The 24,343-nt window shown below is 37.0% G+C and overlaps 1 long non-coding RNA gene across 1 annotated transcript in view; it reads left to right on the top strand.

Annotated features, from left to right (window-relative positions):
- The window catches only part of LOC308631092, a 122,546-nt gene extending 106,401 nt beyond the window's left edge, over window positions 1–16,145 (top strand). The window contains exons 3-4 of the long non-coding RNA XR_014018108.1: window positions 15,895–15,934; window positions 16,041–16,145. This is a non-coding gene — a long non-coding RNA (uncharacterized lncRNA). The remainder of the gene's footprint in view (window positions 1–15,894; window positions 15,935–16,040) is intronic.
- Window positions 16,146–24,343: the final 8,198 nt, after the last annotated feature.

Consider the following 24,343-nt stretch of genomic DNA (forward strand, 5'->3'; position numbering starts at 1 on the left):
TATAATGAAAATTTATTTAACTTGGTTGAGTTTTTCCTAGTTTGATGACACACATCCTTCTGGTACCATATTTCAGCATCCTTAAAAGAGAAAAGATGGCTATAAATACAAATATAAACAAGAACAATAAATAAATCTTCCTGTCCTAGAATGATTAGAAATAATGTACACAAAATGAGAGGGCAGAGAGAGAATTGGATAAATGGCCCACAGACCAATTTGCCTGCTGTTCTGATGTTCCATGATAATATGTATTTAGGAAATAGTTTGAAAAGTACAAAGCAATTTGGAGCCATTACTACATATTATATAAAAGAGAGAAAAGAGATAATTGTTTTATGGATGAAAAGATAGTAACACAAAAATATTCAAATGTTCCCAGTCTAGTGACTAGCTAATTCTGAAAGAAAGAATAAAATACTGGGTTGTCATCTGAGGAGGGTCATGTACAGGCGATGGTAAATTTCTAAATGAAAAATGAAATTTGTATTAATTTTTAGGGTGTTTAATCTACATTATGTTAAATATGCTGATATCTACCTTTCTGGATTCATAGCCTAGATCTCTAATTCAAATATTTATTAAAATGATTTAATATTTTGAAGAGGCCAATTATCTTCTTTCCACCTGAAAATTAAGTCTTTAAATTGATTACTGTACAGCATCTACTTAATATTCTGTTATAAAAATTTCAGCAATATACTCCTTATGCCCTCAGTACATTTAACATCAAATCCACTTTGAAAAAGTAATTATAATGATGCTTTATTTTTAAAACCCTCTGTGATGAAGGAGAACAATTTTTTTTTCAATCATCTTTTCAATTTTATCTAAGTGGTTCAGAGTGCCTGTGCTTGGTGAATAAATACAAAAAAAAAAAAAAAAAGAAAGAAAAAGGAAAAAAATGAAAGGAAAAAAAAATAAGTTGTTCAAGTTGAGCCTTCAAACCTGTGACTGTTTTTAGAAGCCCTGGATTAGCAACAAATTTTAGAATCTTATTTAATAGAAACAAGTAGTCTTTGATTTGATTCCCCTCTGGGATAGACTTTAAAATAATAAATATGGCTAGTGTGGTTTCTCTAATTTTATGAATCAGGGTCTTTCCCAAATGTATTTCCCAAAAGGTTGGCGTTTTATTCCATAGACTTAGTCCTGGACAGTCTGTCCATGGAAGTTCCTTTGCAGTGACTGCTAGTCTCCTGTCCCTAGAACCTGTGGAGGTACAATTTGAGGTCACTGCGCAAATAGACCCCTGGAGACTGTTGGTAGCTACTGACTAACACCGTCTTTAATTGCCTTTATTTTGCTGGATTCTGCCTTCACCCAACTCTGCAAGGGCTTGATCCCCAATGAGGTCACTCTTATATGGGTTTTGCAACTGGTGTTAAATATTTTGTGTCACTGAGAAGTCAAATGTAGAATATTAGAATGTTATGAACTACTTTAATCTATAAATTAATTATAGTCTAGGTGAAGATAATCTGTAGCCCATGATGTTGATAAAAATTTTGCCTTAATGCAACAGGAAAATGAAAAAGCAGTAAGATTCTTCATTAAAGCTCAAAGTGGACTATTATTATATTACTTAACTAATTTTGTGTATAAATGATGCTTACAATGTATCAAGGACTGTTCTTATACATAACTTAGCTCAGTTAATCCTCACACCAACAAACAAAGAAGGTATTGAGACTAATTCCATTTCACAGATGAGAAAACTGAGACCTAGAGAAAAAAGATCAAAAACAAGCAACAGGACTTGCCCCAGTTGTCTGTCTCTAGACCATACTCTAAATCATAAGGTATCCCCTCTGACTTAGTCATTTGAGGGAAAATATAAGTTGACTTATATGTTAAGAAAATTCTCCAGAGGAATGTATTTTAGTAGATGAATCAGGTACATTTTGCATTGTGTTCTCTTGGGAGAGTACTTTCTAGTGTAGACAGAAAAGTCTAAATTTTAATGCACTTGACTTAACCTCAAGCCAGGAGAGTAGAATCCATAATTTTTCACAGATGGGCAATGCCCATCAAAGTCACCTAGATAAAGAGCATGACAGCAAGTGATCTCACTCTGTGCTCTGCTCAGAACTCAAATGTGAATGTTACCCTCTCTCGTAATTGGCAGGAAAGTATAAAAGCATTACTAGCAGTTTGGAGGTGAAACATGATTAGCCACTTGAATTTCTTATCCTTGGAATGTCTTTTTTAGATTAAAAAACTCAGTTCCTGAAAAAATCATCAAAATAAATGTCTGTGTAGTTTTTAATGAGAAATTTAGATAAACTGCCACTTTAGGACTCATGGAAAACAGGTCTGTTCCAATCCATGCCCATGGTTTTATCTTCTGGAGGTTGGCTTCAGTATAGCATCACCTGCATTAAGGCCAAATTTGGCTTTTGGCATGACTAAAAGAAAATAATGTCTCTGTAAAATATCAGACTGAAGCTAGCTAAATTTTTAAGCACATAAAGCTTGGATTCATTAAACACTGATATCTGGTAGTGATTGCATGTTACAATGATCTCATGAGTTTATGTTCACAGTTTTCAGCTGCCTTTTTTGAACTTGGTTATTGATTAAAACCAAAGGATAGAGGAACCAGAGGGTAATTTTTGGGTTAGGTCCATGGGGTTGGGTGGAACTGGGATAGTTTTACAAATGAAAAAAAGGAAATAACATTAACACACATATAAAACCAAAACTAGGGCATACTGTTATCCTTTTTTTTTTTTTTCTCAGAAAATGTTACTTGGGATTAAAGCACATGAAGGAGAAACATCTTCAGCCAGAATTCCTGAGCTTCCTCCTGTGCACTATAGTGAGTTCATATAAATTGCCTTGAGTCAGTTCTAATATTACAGCAAGACCTCATGACAGAGAAGATCGAGCACTGGTCAGAGAAGCCCAGGGAAATATAGATATATGAGGAGAATATACTTGGGTTCAGAGGGGTCAAGTCCAGGCAATCAAGGGCTGAATTGTTGGCAGAACTTAAAGAACTATAAAGGAGAATGAAGAACAGATGCAAAGCAGTACAGACAAGGAATGACCTTTATATGGGAGACAGGCATGGTTTTCTAAAGGCTACAAGGGGACACTGGGTGACCATCTCACAAAAGAAGTTGGGGACAGTGCATTGTGGCTTTGGCCACTGAGGAGAAAAGAGAGGATACTGTGTTGTGTGACTGCCCCTGACACAGGCAGAACCTGACAAAATATTGACATCATATGCATGATACTATATATATATATATATATATATATATATATATATATATACAAATGTAATGTATATGTATTATATACATATTTTAGAGTATATATTTTCATATTTAGAAGACACAATGAGGGTAGTATGTATGTTAACACATTAGTATTTATAATAGATGCAGCTGTTTTATACAATGTATATAAAGAACAATGGCTTTGTTTTTCTTACCCCTGGATGCTCTGGTCTGGATGGCTCTGTTTCTAGAAGTACTCAAGTACTTCTAGAAACAGAGCCATCCAGACCAGAGTATTTCTGAGCAAGAAGCAACATGATGTGGTGAAACAAATCCTGGAGGGAGAATTTTAAGTCCAAATGTCAGTCTCAGCCATGGTATGGTCCCAATGACCTTGAGCAAGATTCTCTTCTAGGGCATTTGGCTTCCCTGCCTGTAGGATAAATAGTTTGGCTAGGATGGTTTCTAAGTCCTTTCTTGTTCTAAGAATGGATGGGTCTCAGGATATTTGGATGGGCACAGAAGTAAAAAGATGGGTACTCAATATGCTTACTATGTGATGACTAGTCTGTATGCATATAAAAATGACTAATTTTTAATCTAGTGTTTTGAAATGCTGTTAAATTGTTTAATGATCAGGAGCATACATGGAGAGGTTTCATATTTTCTTCTTTGGTCTTTATTCTACAGAATGCTGCTGCCATTGATGAGTATTTTCAGAGCAAAAACTTGATCTCCTCCAAGTTTCATTCATCCCTTCTTTATGGAGAGCCCTTACTGGCTTCTGATATGTCTATTCTGACCTAAGGTTACAAGACAGTGCAGAAGGGGTAAGAACTGCCAGCCGATGGTGGTTCTATCTATATAACCAGAATGACCAGAATGACATCATCACCACAGTGAACTCCCTATGACCAACCTGAATGGTTCCCGAACAATGGGTGAAGATGGCACAGAATTTCAGGTCAAGAATGTCACCCCTGGCTGGGCGTGGTGGGGGACACCTGTAATCTCAGCAGCTTGGGAGTCTGAGGCAGGAGGATCATGAGTTCAAAGCCAGCCTCAGCAACAATGAGGTGCTAAGCAACTCAGTGAGACCCTGTCTCTAAACAAAATACAAAAAAGGGCTAGGGATGTGGCTCAGTGGTTGAGTGCCCCTGAATTCAATCTCTGGCACCCCCTCCCCCAGAAAAAAGAATGTCACCCTGATAAGGTGAGTCCAAACATCTTCCCAGTGGTGTCTATTATGGGTTAAACTGCCCTACTCCAAATACACGTGTTAAAGTCCTAACTCTCAATGCTTTGAATGTGCCCTTATTTGGAGAAAGGGTCTTTTAAGAGTTATTTACAGTTAAATGAGGTCATATGGGGGTGGCCATAATCCACTGGGACTTGTGTCCTTATAAGAAGAGGAGGTTGGTACACTCACACAGACTGAGACATGATGGTGTCAGGTCACAGTGAGCGAGTGGCCACCTGCAAACCAAGGAGAGAGGCCTCAAAAGAAACCTGACTTGTCAACACCTTGATCTCAGACTTCCAGCCTACAGAACTGTGAAAAAATAAATTTTCCTCTGCTTAAGCCACCCGGTTTTGGTATTTTGTTATGGCAGCTTGAACTGATGAATAAAGTGTCCCAAGTAATTCTCATCAATTCAAGTGCAGTAATCCTTTCATGTGTCTCTCTATCACCCCGAACCTAATTATACCTTTAATAAATGTTTCTTATAAAAATATTTTATTTCTAGTCTAATGCCTTTAGGGAGGAAATGTAAAATATTGACATTTAACAGGATTATATTTAAATTACCTTGTGCTGTCAGGAGTCACATGTTTTCTCCGAGTCTTGGAAAAGTTGACGGGAAAAATACATAAATGAATTTGATGTTCCTGTCACTTATGGTGATAGAATAACACCTTGCTGACATGTTACTGTGGAAAACATCTGGATTGATTAATTTATTTCCTTTTGTGAAGAGTGTGTGGATTAAAAACAGACCCCTTCGGCTTAGCAGCACAGCACAGCATGGAGGGTCTCACACTCGGGCTTTGTGCCACCAGCACAGAGCTCAGTGCAGAGTGAGGAGAGAGCACTTTGCAGGGGGACCATCCTCCTGGTCCGCAGGGGTTCCCAGGAGTAGTCAAACGAAGGCAAGAGAAACAATCTGGGCCACAGCAGTTAACTAGCAAACAGAGGAGAAGGGCAAGCTGCTGTTCTGTTCCACGTCCTGCTTGCCATGCACCTTGGACGTCGACACTTACTGGGCTCAAACAATGCTCCTGCCTCAGCCTCCCAAGTAGCTGAGACTGCAGGCACACACCACCCCACCTGTTTCAAATTCCATTTGAAGAGGGGTGTTGAGATTTGAGGACCAGGACTAGATCTAATTTCTCTGCTCATCTCCTTTCCATTTCAGGGCCACGAGTAGCTTGCAGACAGCCAGTGGCCATGTCTCTATTGATCTGCCCTAAGCCACGAAAGAGGAAGATTTCCTATGGCACTAGGTACTTCCTGATAGATAGCTGTGAGTGTGTGTACGTGTAAATGTATAAATACAAATATTCTATATATATTTAGAAGCTCCTTTGAATAATTTCTAGAACATAAATTTTCTCCTTCGCAAGCGTTGTCATTACTATTTTGCATCAGGAAGAAAGGAAAGCCATAAATATTCTTCCTGAGCTCAGTCATGCTGGAAAGGGCAATCAGAATTCAGGAATGGTTGCTCTGAGGCCCTTACTGGGAGCCCTCGCCAGCGAACCCTTCCTGCCAGAAAGGCTAAATGATGAAGCCTTCCTGTGAACAGCTCTTGCGTGCCTGGAGGATTAGGGCTACACCATTGCCCTGGAATATAAATGAATGTTCTTTCACCAAAGGATACCATAAACAGATGTTCTTCCTCCCCCTTCTTCAACTATAAAACACTTTGGTTGTTGTTGTTTTTTAAAAAGGATCTGTAGTCATATTTTTAAAGAAAACTTCATTGCCTCGGGAACAAGAGGATTAACATTTAGTATGGAGTAGTATTTGCTATGAACCTTGCATGTGTTGTCTCATTTAATTCTCAAAGTAACCCTTTGAGGAAGGAAACTATTAAGTCTAATTTAAAGACGAGGAAACAAACTCAGGAGGGTTACCAGGCTTCCCCAAGGCCACCAAACAAGTAAGTGTGCAGACAGATCTTAACAACCTGGCTCACCAATCCTGCCCCGGTCCCTTGTCCACTTTTCCCCAGATGCCTTGTGTTTGTCTATTGAACTACTGTAACAAATTCTCAGAGACTGGGTGGCTTATAAACAACAGAAACCTATTTCTCACAGGTTGGAGTCTCATAAGTCTAAGATCAAGACTCCAGAAGATTTAGAGTCTGGCGAGGGTCACCTTCCTAGTTCACAGATGACCATTTCTTGCTGTATTCTCATAGAGTAGGAAAAGCAAGGGAGCTCACTGAGGTCTCTTTTATAAGGCCACTAATCCTACTCCTGACCTCATGACATGATCTAACCACCTCCTAAAGTCCTTACATCCAAATACCATCATATTAGAGATTATTAATATTAATATATTAATATAGGAATTTTAGAGGTACACATATATCCTACCTATAGCAGCCCTGAGGCTGATTGCTAGAACCTAAACATAATCTATATAACTTGCTTCTGGCTTGTTTATTGAAGCATTGCAAAGAAGAAGAAGAAGAAGAAGAAGAAGAAGAAGAAGAAGAAGAAGAAGAAGAAGAAGAAGAAGAAGAAGAAGAAGAAAAGAAATTGGCTAGGGAGATTTTCATCAAATTTGGAGGAGATACATGAAATGGTCTATTGTTAAAAAATAGACCATGTGGCACATACGAATTTCACTTTGGAGAACTCTGAGGAGCACAGCATAATGCCTTAGGGTAATTGGGAGAAACAGGTCCTTTGCAGGACAAATTAAAGTGACATCCAACATGAAGGGTATTTGGTGGTCCACCAGGGAAGGGATGCTTTACCAAGGGCATTGAGATAAATGTTGTATTAAGTTTGCTAGAGCTGCCATAACAAAACATCACAGACTGTTTGACTTAAACAATGGAAATTTATCTTCTCACAGTTCCAGAGGCTATTGTTAAAAACAGACTATGTGGCACATGCGAACTTCACTTTGGAGAACTCTGAGGAGCACAGCATAGTCCTTAGGGTAATTGGGAGAAACCAAGTAAACAAGTGTCTGTTTAATTATATTTAAATCTGTGCTGTTAAAACTAGCCACTAATTCAAGAGAATTTACTTAGAATGTATTTGCCGTGACTAAAATCCACATTTAAAAAATTTAAGTTGAATTAATTTAGTTTTAAATTTAAAAGCTGATCCTTAACTTGGTTATTTAAAACTATAAGGTCTGAACATCCTGTCTGTTACAAATGTCTGTTTTTTCTGTTACGAGTGTCTATTTCACCAGAAGTAAAGCACCAAACTTTACTTGGGAGTACAACAGCAAGATAAAGGTTGACAAGGTTGATTTCTTCTGAGGCACCTCCTTGGCTTGCAGATAGATGTCTTCTTGCGGAGTCCTTACATGGTCTTTTTTATGTATACACACACACACACACACACACACACACACACGTGTGTAACCTCCTCTCTTAAGGACACAGTCATAGTTAAGTTAGGATCCACCCAAGAGATCTCATTTTAACTTTCAGAAGCCCCTATCTTCAAACACAGTCACATTCTGCTGTTCTGGGATTTAGGAACTCAATATATGGATTTTGGGAGAACACAATTCAGTCTGTAACAGATATCTGAAGAATGCATGAGTTCCAGAAAACAGAAGTCAGCCCAGGTATCCTTGCGAGCACATAAAACTGAGGTTCATGATATACCCATGGAAGGGCATGTCAAGAGTCTACTCTTTCCCAGAAAGGGAACAAAGCCCAGTGGGAAACATTTGACTGCTAATTGGGAGGAACATGCCATAAGTCTAAGATATGATGAACCAAGGACACAAACATTTTCAGCTGTGATCCCCAAGTGAAATTATGCTAAAGAATCTAATCAGTTCAATGCCCGCAGTTTGCTAGTTACTGGGCTAAAAGAAAAAGGTGGTGTAACTTAGATGCTAGTCAAGTCCTTGTGCCTCAGCACTCCCTGAGTCTTCACTAATGAAGCAACATCTGAGGCTCACAGGTTATTTAATGCACACCTCTGGGGTTTATATCAATTTGGTGTGATAAGTGAGAATCTATGTAGATCCCTGAATATCAATGATTACCCTCAACTACTTTCTTTTTAACCTTAAAATCTCTAAAGTTTACTACAAGTGTCTGTTTCACCAGGAGTAAAATATCCCAATATCCCAAATTGCAGGCATTAATTCCTAATTAATATGTTTCTTATACAGAAACTAATAAAGAAGGACCCAGGGTAAACAGAAGCAAAAGTTTGTTCATATATTCCTCTATGTAATTCCAAATACAAAATATTTAGAGAAAATATGTTACAAACTTTTAAAAAATGAGATTTTTATATCTGCACAATCCTATGGAAATGTGATGCATATTATTTCAAATTCTCTGGTAGCTGCAACAAGAAAAGTAAAAAGAAAAGGTGAAAATTATATTAATAGCTATTTTCTTTAACCCAGAATATGCAAAATGTTCTCATTTCAACATGTAATCAATATAAAATGATGTATGCTCTTTTTTTCTGTACTGAACTTTGAAATCCTATTTATTTTATACTCACAGTCTATCTCATTTTCATTAGAGATATTCAATCCTTATTTAGATTTCATGAAATTAACAAGTGAAAAAGTGATTCATACAGACATGTTGTTCAAAACTTAAAGTTTTAAATAACTAAGTCAAGGATCAGTTTTTAAATTTAAAATTAAATTAATTCAAATTTAATTTTTAAAATGTGATTTGCAATCACAGCAGATACATTTTAAGTAAATTCTGTTGAGTTGGTGGCTAGTTTTAACAGCACAGATTTGAATATAATGAAACCAATTGAAGGGACCTAATTAAAGAATAAATAAAACTTAAAAGAAGATAAGTTCAACAAAAATTTTTTCTTATTTCTTTTATACTTTATTGAAGGATGATCTTTTTTTCTGATACAACAAAATCCTAAATAAGAAGGCAGAGTGTCAGAAATTACATAGTCCTGGAATCAAAGGGGGTTCCAAGTGACAGTCCTGCCTTGTCCCCACCCATTACTTTGACCTCAAGTCACTTTACTTCATAGGCCCCTAGCTTCCTCATCTGTCAAAAGGAATTGGCCTAAAATCCTTCCTGGCTCTGACATTTTATAATCTAAATTCACTGAAGAATTAAAGTTGGCTTGTATGAGAGTAAATTGTTATGAGGAAAAAAAAACCATTTTGTTTACACTAGAGAAAAGCTGTTTTCCTTTTACTTATCAAAATCCCAACACACAGGATAATATCAGTGTACCAAATTAAAATTTGTGAATATGTCAGTAGTTAAGCACATGAAGACCAAATCAAGTGGGAGCTTTCGTGTATTTTGAGACAGCAGGAGATGAACCGTGCAGGGTTTCTTTCCAGGGAAATCACCTTGATTCTGAGCCCCACTGCTCCCCCAGGGCATCGTTTCTAGGGGCCAACTGAAAACCCCCCATCAGGTCTGTCCTCTGTCAGAGGCTCACTAGGTTTTGGGATCTTGTGTATGAGATGATTGAGGATGCCTTTCCGTCTCATGTATAGACCCGACGGCTCCTTGGATGTGTCAACTTGTCTAGGCCATGGTCTCCACTCAGGCAAGCAGTCACTGTGAGCTGATGCTGTGAAGGGGCGTGGCAAATGTAAATTAAAACCTCAAATTAATTTTAAATACAGGAGATTACCCTGAATTATCTGGGCAGCCTGACTTAATCAGCTGGAAAGCCTGAAAAGTAGGGCGAAGGCATCAAGAGAGACACAGCAACTAAAATCCCTGTAATCGTCCTTTCCCAGCAGCTGGCCCTCTGGATCTCAGATTTACAACCACATAAGCCAATTCCTTATAATAAATTTACATCTCTCTCTTTTTCTAAATACACACACACACACACACAGATACACCCCTGCTTTTCTAGCTGAACCCTAATTGATAGAATATGTAATTTTATAATCTGTTCACTGAGCATTATATTTGGAGCATTTTCTCATGTCTCTCAATTTTCTTCTAGACAATATTTGCGGAACAGTCTGCATAGCAATATAAGGGGGAAGCCATGTTCTCATTACTTGGCATTTAAGTGACTTGCAACTTTTCTTCATCGTAGATGGATGACACTAAACTGCGGATACCTGTACACAAATCATTACGTGCATAAGAGATTCTTACATGAAAGAGCCTGAGACATTTTAAAGGCCAAATTGCTCCTCAGAAAGGCTGTATCAATTTGCATTAGCAGTTATATAGGATTTATCTCTAGTACTCTCAAAAACGTTGACAATTATCATAATTTTTAGAACTTGTATATTTTTAGGCAAAAAAGGTATTCTGCTGTTATTGTAATTTGCACTATGTATATACATGTACATTTTATATATAGCATATATGTGTATACACAAACACATAAATATGTTTATATAAAACATGTATATATATTCAATTTTTAGGTGGAAATTTTTGTACTAGTTTTATCAGGCAGAGTTCTTGACTGATATGTCACAGAAACAAAACCATATATATACCTATATATATAAATTTTTTTGTAAATATGTAAAATATATTTATATATATTTATATTTGCAGTAATGAGCCACATAACACATTTCAGCCAACAGCAGTGATCCCATAGGATTATAATGGAAATGAAAACCCCCTGTCACCGAGTGATTTTATAACCATGACAGCGTCATAGTGCCATGTGTTACACATTCATGTTGATGATTGTGTAAACACTGCCAGTTGTTTAAAAGAATAATACAACAATGTGCATATGGTACATAATCTTGATGGTAAGAATAAATGACTATATGTTACTGGTTTATCTATTTAACTTTTTATTGCTATTTTAGAGTATGTTCTTGCTTTTAAGAAAATATTTATTGTAAAACAGTGTGCCATGCTATGCAGGCAGCAGCCTCATGTATCTAGGGCCTACCAGTCTCTTATCTGCATAATTTTCTCCTGTTCTTAGTTTAATCTCGTGTTGTTTTGTTCACTATGGCCCTGGGAGCAACAGGCTGTACCATAGGTAAACAGATACACACACCAAATAGACCAGGTGTGTGGTGGGCTATACCATTTAGGTTTGTGCAAGTCTACTCTGCCATGATGTTCACACAACGACAGGTTGCCTACCAATGCATTTCTCAGAATGTTTCCCTATAATTAAACAAGGCACTATTATACATGTATTGAGAGAAAGAAAGAGATTTGTGGCAAACAATTGGCTTACACAGTTGTGAAGACGAGGTGTGGGGAGGAGGGAGAAGGGGGGTATTTGGTGCAAAGAATCTGTTTACACAATTCTTAGGAATGATCAGGCAAGTCCAAAATCCAAAGGGTAAGCTGTCAGGAAGGGCAAGTGGGATCTCTGTGACATAAGCCAATACTGAAGTCCACAAGTGTAATTTCTTCTTCAAGGAAGGTTTAGTTCTGCTCTTAAGACTCTTCAATTGTTTCAATCATGTCTAAGTATATTATACAGGATAATCTCTTAAAGTAACCTATTATACATGCTGATCACATATATAAAATATCTTCACAAAGAACCCTAGCTTCATGTTTCATTGACTAATCAATCAAATTATACTTGATTGTTTAAACTTTTGCCTAACCAAGTTAACCCTTAAAACGAACCATCCTAGTGAGTAATGTAGAAGAAATGTTCATCAGTTTACATATCATTCTGCATTCTTCATGGTAATTTTCAACTTGAGTTATCATTATCGTAAAATTGTATTCTTCCAGAGAGCAACAACTGAAAATAATTACTTCAATAAATAAGTGTGAAAATATTGTAGATGCTAAACACCAAACTTGCAGCAGGATTTTGCTTGAAGCATTCATTCTACCAAAATATAAGGACCATCTCTGTACAAAGCACCATGCTGAGCAGGCTCTGTGGGAGATACCAAGATGAATCTGCCATAAAGGGGCTGTGAGGGTAATTATAACAGAGGGAAGAATGTGAGCAGTAGTCTCAGTAAGACATAAAAAGTAGACGGGGCCAGGGCTGGGGCTGTGGCTCAGCGGTAGAGCGCTTGCCTAGCACGTGCGAGGTCCTTGGTTCGATACTCAGCACCACATAAAGATAAAATAAAATATATTGTGTCCAACTACAACTAAAAAATAAATATTGAAAAAAAAGAAAAAAAAAGTGCAGTAGATGGTCCAGAGGAGAGAAGGTTTTCAATTATGGCTTCATGGAAGAGGGGACATTTGAAAAATTAAGCATATTCGAAGTTGGGCATTTAACACAGAGAAAATATTAGTAAATACACAGAGTCAGAAAATTGTAAGAAACAGACAGAAATGCATGGTGTCAGAAGAGAAATAGCAACAAATAGTTATAAAAGACATGTTGAGGTCTGATATCAGAGTTTTCAGTAGGTTAAGGATGTGGGCTTCACACCACAATTCATGGGGAGTTCATTTAGGAGATCTGAGCAAGTGAGAGCATGAATCGTAGTCATGTGTACGGACAATGACAGCAGCAACATTTGTAGACCATAGATCTGGCAGAGTTAGGCTAGCAGCAAGAGATACATACTTTTGCAACGTTTCAGGAAGAAAACAATGAGCTCCTGAGCCTGGGGTAGTAGGAATAGAGAGTACATTTGAGAGATGTTGTAAAGAAAGACAAGGCTATCCTTGGCCAATGAAAGAATCTTTGAGACAAAGGAGAACAAAAGTGAACTACAATGCCAGGTTTAAAGCCTGGTGGGGGAGATGTTGATGGCATATATTAACTTCCATTGAGTATTTACAGAAAGCGCATTTAGCTCCCCCAGGGAATGTGCCCTTACATTCCTCAATAGCTCTTGGAATGTGTCTCTGGTCAGCTCTAGAGTTTCTGAGGTCTTCAAGACATATAACTAAAGTACAAGAAATCTAATTAAGAGTGTGGAGAGCGTCTTGTCTCTTGGTCTTCCTGGGGGAGAAGTCCAGGCTCTTTTCTAGAAAGGATCCCCCATGGTAGGATATACTCTGCAAAATTGTAGTTTTCCAAAAATCTAATGCACAAGCCGCCCCACTCTTAGAGATTTTGTTTCAGGAGGTTGATGGTAGAGTCTAAGCATTGGATGTCCTTCCAGCATGGAAAACTACTGTCCTGGCTTCAGCCTAGTCCTGCAGTATAACCCTTGTTCCAAAATAGAACAGGTGTCTTGAGTCTGGTCCACTGAAGGACCCCACCTGAAGTTGCCTTGGAAACTTACTCAAATGCAAGTGGAATTACAGGAGTGTAGCTGAGGTCAGGGAATGTTTAGTTTAGGGATTTTGACACATACCTGTCTGGGGAAAAGGATAATGTAGACTTGTACCTAAGCTCTCTGAGTGTACTTGGTGTTCATTTTCTTATTCTTTTGCATTATTGAGAATTTTGTTATACTTTTTATATTATTTGGCATATTTTTTTTCCATGAAATTCAGGTTTCCTGGACTAGAGAGTGGCTTCTTTAAGCATAATGGAAATTGGTGTTTCACCATTTCACATGCTATAGATGAATCACAGATACAGTGACAATGTTGTCATGAAATATACAGGTACAATCTGATTAATAAAATATGTCAGCAACATGAGTTTATTTTTTTGGAGTACTATAGATTCTCCGAGGAGTGAAAGGTGTATCTTGAGTTGTAAATTAACGTGAACTCTCTGAGCCCAGTGAAATCTGGAAGAATATGATTGCTCATTCTCTAGAACTGAGTTTCTCAGTGTCAGCACAGTTGACCTATTAAGCTGGTAATTTTTTGTCATGGGAGCTATTTGGTGCACTGTAGGACATTTAACAATGTCCATGGCTTTTACCTACTCTGTGCCGGTAGCATGCCCACACTCCACTTGTGACAATAAAAATGATCTCCAGACTTTGTCAAACATCTCTTGAAAGACACATTCACCCCCAACTGAGAACCACTGTTTTAGGCAGTTGTTCTTCATAGACATTTTGGGCTTTACCTAAAGGCTACTACAACGAGATAACTGGCATTTGTGTTCAGTATGATATTTTATAAGTCTTATTTGATTAAATTTGAATGTCAAGACTTCCAACTACCTGTGATGTAGGAGACTAAGGGGCAGGCTTTGGGTTATGCACTCAAACTGTATGCACACTGTGTATATGTGGGAGGACATCTCACTCACACACAATTGATAGAGAATTGGTAGGGTTTTTTTTTTTCATTTTATTTTTTTATTAGAGCATAATAGTTATACATAGTAATTGGGTTCATTTTGACAAATCACACATATATTGGATTTGATTTCAATCCTTATTTCTCCCTCCCCTTGTTTTCCTCCCCTTCTGCCTATTCTCCTTCCTCAGCTCTACTGATCTTCCTTTCAATCCTTTAATAGTACTTTCTACATATACATAAAGGTGAAATTCCCTTTGGTTCATTTATATATGCATATAACATGATTTTGTTAATTTTATTTCATATTTCCTCCTCCTTCTCATCCCTCCTCCCTCTCTTTCTCCACCTTCCACTCCACTGATCTTCCACCTATATTTGTACTATCTGACCACTCCTGCCTTCTCTCCCTTCTTTTGCTCTAGCTTCCACATATGAGAGAAAACATTCAGCCCTCAATTTTCTGAATTCGGCTTCACTTGGTGTGATGTTCTCCATCTCCATCCATTTATTAGCAAATGCCATTACTTCATTCTTCTTTACAGCTGAGCAAAACTCCATTGTGTATATATAGCACATTTTCTTGATCCTTTCATCTAGTAACAGACAACTGGACTGATTCCATAATTCAGCTATTGCTAATTGTGCTGTTGTAAACATTGAAGTAGTTATATTGCTATAGTATGCTAATTTTAGTTCTTTTGAATAAACACTGAAGAGTGGGATAGTTGAGTCATATGGTGTTCCCATTCCTGGTTTTTAAAGGAATCTCCATACTGTTTTATATAGTTGTTATACTAATTTGCAGTCTCACCAACAATATACCAGTGAACATTTCCCACCATATCCTCACATATGTTTATTATTATTTGTATTCTTGATAATTATCAAGAGACTTGGCAGTTTTATCAGATGTTCACAGATTTTTAAGACCACCCCAAAAAGATTCAGAACCTCAGTTTTGGTGAGTCAAAATACTAGGAGTGTCTCAGAAAAAAAAAAGAGTAAGACAGAACTTAGTGGAGCTGAAATGCCAAATTAATAATAACATTTTGCTTATGAAGACAAGGTCTCAAGTTCTTTAAAAATTGTTTTTATGATTAATGGACATGAAGAAATGATTCCTGGTTAAATAGCACTTATGTATAAATTATGTTAATCTTTGTACAAAATGATAATTTCCATTTGGGAAATGGATAAAATAACACATGTAAAATTTTGTGTAAGATATTGTGTTAGGTGTTGAAGGGTATTAGAAAGAGGTCTCTGTTGTCAGATGGGTTTTCTCCCCAGCAAAGGGAGTGCACTGGTTAGCTACCTGTTTTCTTCATATTCTTTCCTCACCTTCCCTGTTTTTCTCTTTGTTGCAGGTTGCTACATTTCCTAGACTCTTTTGTCAACTGGTTTCTGGTGAGTTTGGCTAATGAAAGGCATTGGAGACCTAATCCAGGGGGAAAGAGCTGGACGTGATTGGGTGCAAATTTTGGTTACAACTGTGTCTCCTCTACTGCTACAGCTTCTGCTAGACAGCTGTCCACCCATGATCCCAGAGGCTTCCTGTTAGCCCCAGCAATGGATCGGGCTGGATGGTTCTGGATTCTGGCAACCAGCCCCAACTGTGACATCACATTTCTGCTACTGCTAATCTCTCCTTTGCCTCATTAAACATTCTGGTTTTGTCTGCTTTCTCATAAGTTATATAATAAATCCCCTCTATTCAATTCCCTTTATTTGATGTATCTAGAGTGGTTTTGTTTTCCTTAGCAAATAATGAATTACACAACAGGACAGAAAGAACACATAAATAATTTTCATAAAAGATAGTTTCAATAAATGACAGTGTGCCTTAGGTTTGTGGGAGGAGGAGTGAGAAGCTTGCTGGAAAGTCTTTCTGGAAGAGCTTATTTTTGAGATGGTACCGAAGGGAAGCAAAACTTACTTAGAGGTACGAGCAAGCAGTGAGAGATGGGAAATGAAAAGCACAATTCTTTAATAAGGAAACAAAATAAGAAAAGGTAGGCAAACAAAAAAAAATCAAAACTATTTTGTGGAGAAAGAGTCAGGAATAATATAGTTTGGCTAGAATATATGAAATATGTCATGACTATGCTGAGGAAGGTTGGAATACCAGAGTAAGAAGAAGACAGTTCCATCTAGTAAGCACTAGATGTTGAATAAAAGGTGAACTATTTGAAATCATGTCAATATTTTTGAATTGACATTTATTTCCTCTTTCTTCCGTGACTATTGTTCTAGTTTCTATATGAAAGAAAAAGAAAAAGAAAACAAGGTAAAAATCCCTCACAGAGCTTGCATTATCATGGATTTATTCAATATCTATGAATAATTTTGGTTTCTATGGCTTTGACTTAAACTTGGATTAGGGATGGCATTAGGGAAAGGCCAGGAAAGAAAGACATGGTAGTCATGGAACATTTACCATAGGTTTAGAGCTCTTATTGAAACCCACTCTGAAGTAATTGCTAGCCCAAACCAGACCACTTTGTCTTAAATTACAGATGTTGCCTCCTGTAATATTCAAAGCCTCTTGTGAAGGAAAGGTTCCGACAGAAGTCAGATCAAAGACAAGACTGAAATAAAATGAAAACTTGTTCAATCAAAATAAAGGCAGCGTTCTTTAATCAAAAATGTTGGTTGCAATTTTTGTCAAGATAGCAAGTTCCTCTACTCTCGGTAGGGTGGTAACCACAGTGCCAGCTTCAGCAAAAACTGAAAAATAGGCATCATTCTCCCTAATCCTTCAACTTCCCCGAGTGGTGACTGCAGGATGGTCTTTCTGTTTCCTTATTGTCCTTCAAGTTTTCCATATTTCTTCAAGCGTCCCCAAGCTCTAATTTATCTCAAAGAAAAATCAAGCTTTCCTAAACGTTTTGAGATGGAATTTTATGTATCCAGCCTAAGCCACGAGCATCTTTCATTGAGACTTCCACAATGACTGCCTCACTGATTTTTCTATTTCTCATTATTTTCTTTCTCCCCCAGCAGTTTCCTCTGCTAAATGAGCTTTAAAAATATATCTATAATCATGTCATATCCCATCCCCCTTAAATCCCTTCCCAGTCCAAGAGCTTTTTCTATTTCTGGCAATAAATATGTGTTTAATTAATAGCTACTATTCATTAATGAAAAGAATGGATTTTGTTATTGGAATGGATTTGTAGGCTTCTCCCATATATCTTCTACATTTCACACATTAAGGGGTCTCCTACCAGGTTATAAAACAAGTTCAAGGAATACAGATGAGAACTGCAAACCATTAGCTGAGAATTTTATGTCTCTGAAAATCTTTTGAAACTGATTTAAGATGCCAAGTACTCCAAGAAGATCATGCCCTATTTTGGAAAGTGAATGTGTTTCACATTGCAAACAGAAAGATTTCCTTTAAACCTGAGATTAATGGATTTTTCTGTAATGTTTTTTCTTTGAATGGCTGCATACAGGCCAAATGAAATATATTGTTTGATTATCAAGCCCATAATCTCAGCAGGTGGTGATTAGCAGGAAATTTTTCTGCTGTGTTATCATAATCTAAACTAGTACAGCTGCACTGTAAGAGCTTTAAGTGTCTGGGAATTTCTCCTACCTCCCCCAGAACATCTGGAAGGTACCGTCAGAGACAGCATAACAACGGTGAGTATTGCCCTTGTATCTCTGCATTGTTACATTCTGCTTTCTCTAAGGAGGTCTAAATTTTACCTCATCTCACAAAAAACAGGGCAGATGTTTTAATAAACCAAGAATAAATTAAGGTAATAATAAGGCTCTTTCTTTGAATCACATAGCAGTCAGGTACTGAAATCAGAATAAAATGTCTCAGGAATAGATGGTATGTCTACAATATGTGAACTGGAATTAAATCATAATATTAATAATGTCTTTTTTTTTTTTTTTTTTTTTTAGGGATGTAGCTGGCCAGTGAGCCAGAGTGGTCAAAACTGTGTAAAGAATCCCCTTCCTTCTCATGTCTAAGGTGCTGTCTCTGCACAGCAGAACTTTATCCTCTTCAAGGCACATGTGAGTAAAGACATTTTTTTTCTGAGCTGTGAAATCTTACACAGAGGAAATTTACAGGTTGAATGTGGTAAGAGGTAGAGTTTGGGATTAAAACCCCAGGAATCTCTTTGGTTTTGATGCCAGACAACACTCTCCCCCTCCCTCTAAGGAAATCAGCTTTGAGGGGAAAAAAATCTAACAAGAATGCCAGTGTGGTACCTCACTGTGGATTTTAGAGGATCCTCTTAAGTGGCATTTACAAAAGTGGTATTCATTTCAAGGTTATATCCTCAAGTGACTAGATCTGCTAAAGAGGCATTCTGTGATTTAATAATGAATGGAAGGTTTGGACATTGGTCAAACACATTGGAGTCTGAGCTGATTAGAACAATCTCAGCCAATCAAAATCAAACTATGTTATTTGTGATTTTCTATGGTGTTTGTTCACAGAGGGAAATTCACACTAAAAATACTTTAGAGGTTGAGTTTCACAGTCATTATTGTTTTAATGATGGGTCAGATGCATCTCCATTAAATCTTTTTGGAATTTACATCAAAGGGATATAAAAAAGGCACATTGAAAATATTTTGACTGAGAAATGGAGAGTTTTAAACTGTAAGGCTTAGTAAATTGACTCCATTCTTTTATTCCCTCATATTTCTAAAACTGACACAAATGTCCAACTAGAAATACTAATATCTACTTAAATTTACACCAAGATTGATTCTGAATTCTTTTTCCTGTTTCCTATGTATTTTTCAACCAGGGTTTCTCCCCGCCCTTCCAAGTCGCTTTATATCATAAGTTACTTTACTGTAATTTTAATGCTAAGAACACTTTCTCTGAATTATATGATGTCAACCCAAAGGTGAGATTTGATATCATCGCAGAAATATAAATACCAGAATGAAAGTTAAAAAAAACAACAACCAGCAAACAAACAAAAACTGTAACTAACTGTATTACTTTTTCATTTCTCTCTGTGATTTAAGATGCATGGTTTGAAGAATGAAGCATTTGATAGCATAGTGTCTGACAAGCTTAAACTATAACTAACTACTGTGATTAAAAATATAACCATTGTGATTATTATTAGTTTTGTTACTTCTTTCTTTTATAATATAATATTGGTTTGAATTTTAATTATAATATTGGTTTAAATTTTCATTTTAATGTTACATATTTAATACACCAAATATTGCTGGCTTTTTTTTAGCATATACAGATGGGTATATTAGTATGTAGAATTTGCTCTGCTTTGAGACTTAGCTTCAAAATAAAGGGTGGATTGCAAAAAGATATTTAGAATTTAATATTGCCAAAATTAAAGTTACTTTTAAAAATGCTTTATGAAATTCTTTTCCATCCTCGGGAAGCACTTCATGGATTTATTGAGCGTCAGCACAAACTAAATTGTAATGAGCTCATTTTCATAGAATGGCGCTTATAATTCCAGCTGTTGAAAACCTGCACAGCTGGATACTGGCTGCAACACAGAGCTCTGATCTGCTGGTGATGAAAAAAAGGCAAATTTAAACTTGTAACAAAAGCCTCTTTCTGTGACTTTTAAAAAAACACTTTCCACTGAAGTCCATGTGTGGGACTGAATATAAAGCTCAAACATGACCAAACCTTATTTTAATACATTTGTACCCATCTATTTTAAGAAAATGAAGACAAAAATAGTTTGACAACACAGCTTATTCTGGTAAAAATGTAAGCCTCTCCAGAAGGATCTAGTATTTCAAAGTCAAGTGTTAGAACTTGGCACAGTGTAGTAAATCAGCACCGATTCTACACAAGGTGGTGGACACACTGGGGTTTGGCTGCTACTTCAAGGACCAGCCGGAATATGCTCTCCAGGAAACGTGAAGCAGAGGAAAGAAGATTCTGGGGCCCCCAGATGAAGAAAGATTTGGGGCTTTTATTCATTCCTTGACTGGTACTAGGCACATTCTTACAATTAAGACAGAGGTGAGAATCAGCTTTCACGCCTCGCTTCCTCACTCACTCTTTCATCCAGCACTTATAAACAACTATTCATGGAAGCTACACCTTAAGTCTTGCCTTTACACCACCTTTTGCATTTGCATCATGGCTTGACCACTGTCAGTGATAACTGTTCACTCGTAAAGTCATCCTCGGCTCTTTTTCTCTCACAGTCCATATCTAACACACCACCAAATTCTGTCTTCTAGACCCTTCCGTGACTTCCCCTACTACAACCTTGTCTAAGCCACCAATGATCGTGCACCCCCTGGAATGCTCTATTAACCTTAATTGATCTCCCGACTTACCCCTGCCTTTAGCCAATTCTCTGAATAGTGGCAAAAGTGATGCTTAAAGTCTTAGGTTTGAACACCTCAATCTATTGCCCCCAAACCTCCAATGGCTTCCTCAAACACGTTAAGAGTAAAATCAAATATCCTTATGGAGGTTTACGTGGTCTACATACTTTGACTCTGGAGATCATATCTCTCTGTCATCATCTCCTGCATTCTTTCCTTCATTTCCAATGGTGCAGTCAAAACGGATTCCTTAGGAATCTTCTAGAATGCCCAATGTGTTTCTGCCACAAAACATTTGCACGTACTGTTCTTTCTGCCTGGAATATTCTTCCTCCATACCCACCAGGTCTCTCTGCTGTCTCCCCACTAACCTCTGGCTTGGCTGATACCCATTTGTGATATTTTTTTCCTTTGTCTTTCCATCAATTTTGCCTTTTCTCCATTCACCATCCATCTCTACTTATTTAGACAGAGCGATCTGTCTAAAGCACAAATTCAGTGGGGCCCCTCCTCTATTATAAAGTCTTTCCATGGTTACCATATTGTACCATTGGAATTATTTATTTACTGGCTTAATGATCTGGTGGTCCTAGCAGTTCTTTGGTCTGCTTTTTCTCCACTTTTCACCCTATTCTTTATAACCCAACCATATCAAGCCTTCATTCCTTCTTAACTACTAAACTTTTCTCTACCTGTTTTCTTGAGTCATGCTATTCATCTGCCTGTAGTGTGCTCACTTTTTCTCCTACAGAAGTTCCATAAGGAAACTTATAGTAAATGAATGTGAATCATATTCATGAAAGAAGAGAGACTTACAATAGGGTTGGAAGAGGGAAGAGAGAGGAAAGAAGGCCTTCTATACAGGGTGACACTGAGATAAAGGCAGAGCAGTTGAAATCTGGCTCCTGAAGGCGTTACTCCCTGAGATTTGTTGAAAAGAGTTGGATAATACATAGCAGAGTAGTGCAAGCAAGAATAAAGATGCAGCATGGATAAAGTCCAATTACAGAAGCCAGTCTGAGGTAGGGGACAGGAGCTTGAACTGACCAGATTTTACAGAATGTTATAAGAATTAAATGAAAGTCCCCAAGAAGGATTTGCACACATATGCGTCCCTCAATTTTCAGGAGTTATAATTAACAATAAAGATCTATTGTAAGTTTATAATCAAGGAAAGAATGAAAATAAAGTTGTCCAACTAGAGTATATGGGCAATGTTTATTTCCAGGAAGTCATGTCCAAAACCAAACCCAAGGCAAAGTTTATGGATTTGATGAAATTGCTTCTAAAATCTACTTTTTACCAATATATAGGATCTAGTTTTAATTGAACTAATACTAGTACATTTTGGGACTAGTCTAATGCTTTTTCTTCTTTCTGGGATGGTTTTGGGTGTTCAAACACATTATGTAAACAATGATATTAAACATGACTTATAATCTCCTTGAACTGTACTCATGACCCAAGGAATGAGTTCAAATATACTATGGGCTCTTTTGCTACAAAGCAAAATAAACTTGTCCAAGTTTCCTCCTTGGGACAGGAGGGTAAAGATGTATGTTCAACTCCAACCTACTGCATTGTAAATGTCTCCAGGATTAAGTATGAGAACTGGTAATATGCCTTCCTAGGTAAAACCTGAACTATAAAGAACCCAACTCCCTGCAAATGGCATGTCTTCATGGATTGCAGGACATTTTCTGTGAATCACCTAGTGTGCAGGAAGTAGGACACCAGTACTTGGCTGGCAATGTGTCTGAAACGTCCACACTACATTACAGTCCCTCTACAGCCCTCACCTTAGGGACCTGTAAATCCCCAGGATGTGACTTTCATTTTCTTAAAGAAGCTGACTTTACAGTTCTCTTGAGCCATGTGATTTCTGTATTACGAAGAGTGACTTCCAAGAAAAATTAGGATATTTTAAGAGTGGGTGAGTTACTCTTAAGAACTGTAAAAATAAAACTTGCCCTTCTTTTTTTTTAAATAAACAAAGTGTTTATTAAAAACTTGCCCTTCTTAAGAAAGCACTAGAACTTTAGAATTCAATTATGATTTGGGCAACTAAAATGTTTTTTGATAGGGATATAATGAAAATCTAAAGAAACAAGGCAGGTTGATATTATTTGCTCTTTGTTGAAAATTTCCAAGTGTGCAGGCTTACAGTTAACCTTCCTAATCTATCTTCTTTGTGTTCAGCTAATGGTCATCCATGTAAGCATGCTTCTTTTGCTGATTTAACCATTATAGAATCTGTCTGCAGCAAGACTAGCTCCATTATTTTCAGGGTCTAGTACAAGCAAAAATTTAGGACCCCCTTTTCTCTTAAAGAAGGAATTCAACACTATGGAACAGAGCAGAGCATTGAACCAAGCAAGTGTCCTTCTAAGTGAGGCCTTGTACTTTGCACAGGCTACATGCCCAGGAAGCTATCCCTGATCTGCAAAGAGTCATGATAGAGTATCTAGTCTCATTTCACACACTACCTGCCAAAGTATACTCAGTAGTTTAATTAAGTACTACTTAACCTATGTCATTCCTGAATCTCTTAAGCTTCATTAAAATTTCTTCTAGTCAATAAAAGCTATTTTTCCAATTAAAAAGATTAATTAAATCATGTATGGGGGAAAAAAAAGAAGACCATTTTGTTCTCTATTACTTATGTGCACAAAAGGACTGCTTTGCATTTCTTGAGTACTATTTTTTGATATTGGTGATATTTCACGGAACACAATAATGCCCTTGCTCATATGGAGTTTATATTCTAGTGGCATGTTTTAGACTTTAGCAAAGACTTCCACAAGTACTTTGCACAAGGGTGTGTGTGTGTGTGTGTGTATGATATATTTATATATGATATATTTTTATGTATATGATATATTTCAGGCTGGCCACTGAGAACCCCATCTCAAAATAGAAAATAATATTTTAAAAGGGCTGGGAGTTCATTCCCCAGAAACTGCAAAAACAAACAACAACAAAGAATAACAGGAAGAGATTTTTTTTTCCTTTAAAACGACTGTGCAATTAGTTTTGATACATTTAATTTTGGATGGGCAAAAATAAAAACAATTGGGCTGGGGATGTGGCTCAGGTGGTAGCGCGCTCGCCTGGCATGCGTGCGACCCGGGTTCAATCCTCAGCACCGCATACCAACAAAGATGTTGTGTCCGCCGAGAACTAAAAAATAAATATTAAAAATTCTCTCTCTTTCTCTCTCTCTCTCTCTCTCTCTCTCTCTCTCTCTCTCTCTCTCTCTCTCTCTCCTCTCTCACTCTCTCTTTAAAAAAATAAAAATAAAAAAAATAAAAACAATTATCTTCTGGAGAAATTATGATGATTTAAGGTAATTCAATAAATACCCATTAATTAATTTATATCACTTAACGAGTTTAATTATAAGAAAAGCAGAAAACTGTTGATCAGAAAATGTGTGAGGACCAGAGAAATTCATTATCATTTTCATTTAAATATACCATAAATTTATTTTTATTATCATCCTTCAGTAGTTGCATC

This window comes from Spermophilus citellus, assembly GCF_964194105.1.
Source record: "Spermophilus citellus genome assembly, chromosome: 11".
NCBI classification, from domain to species: domain Eukaryota; kingdom Metazoa; phylum Chordata; class Mammalia; order Rodentia; family Sciuridae; genus Spermophilus; species Spermophilus citellus.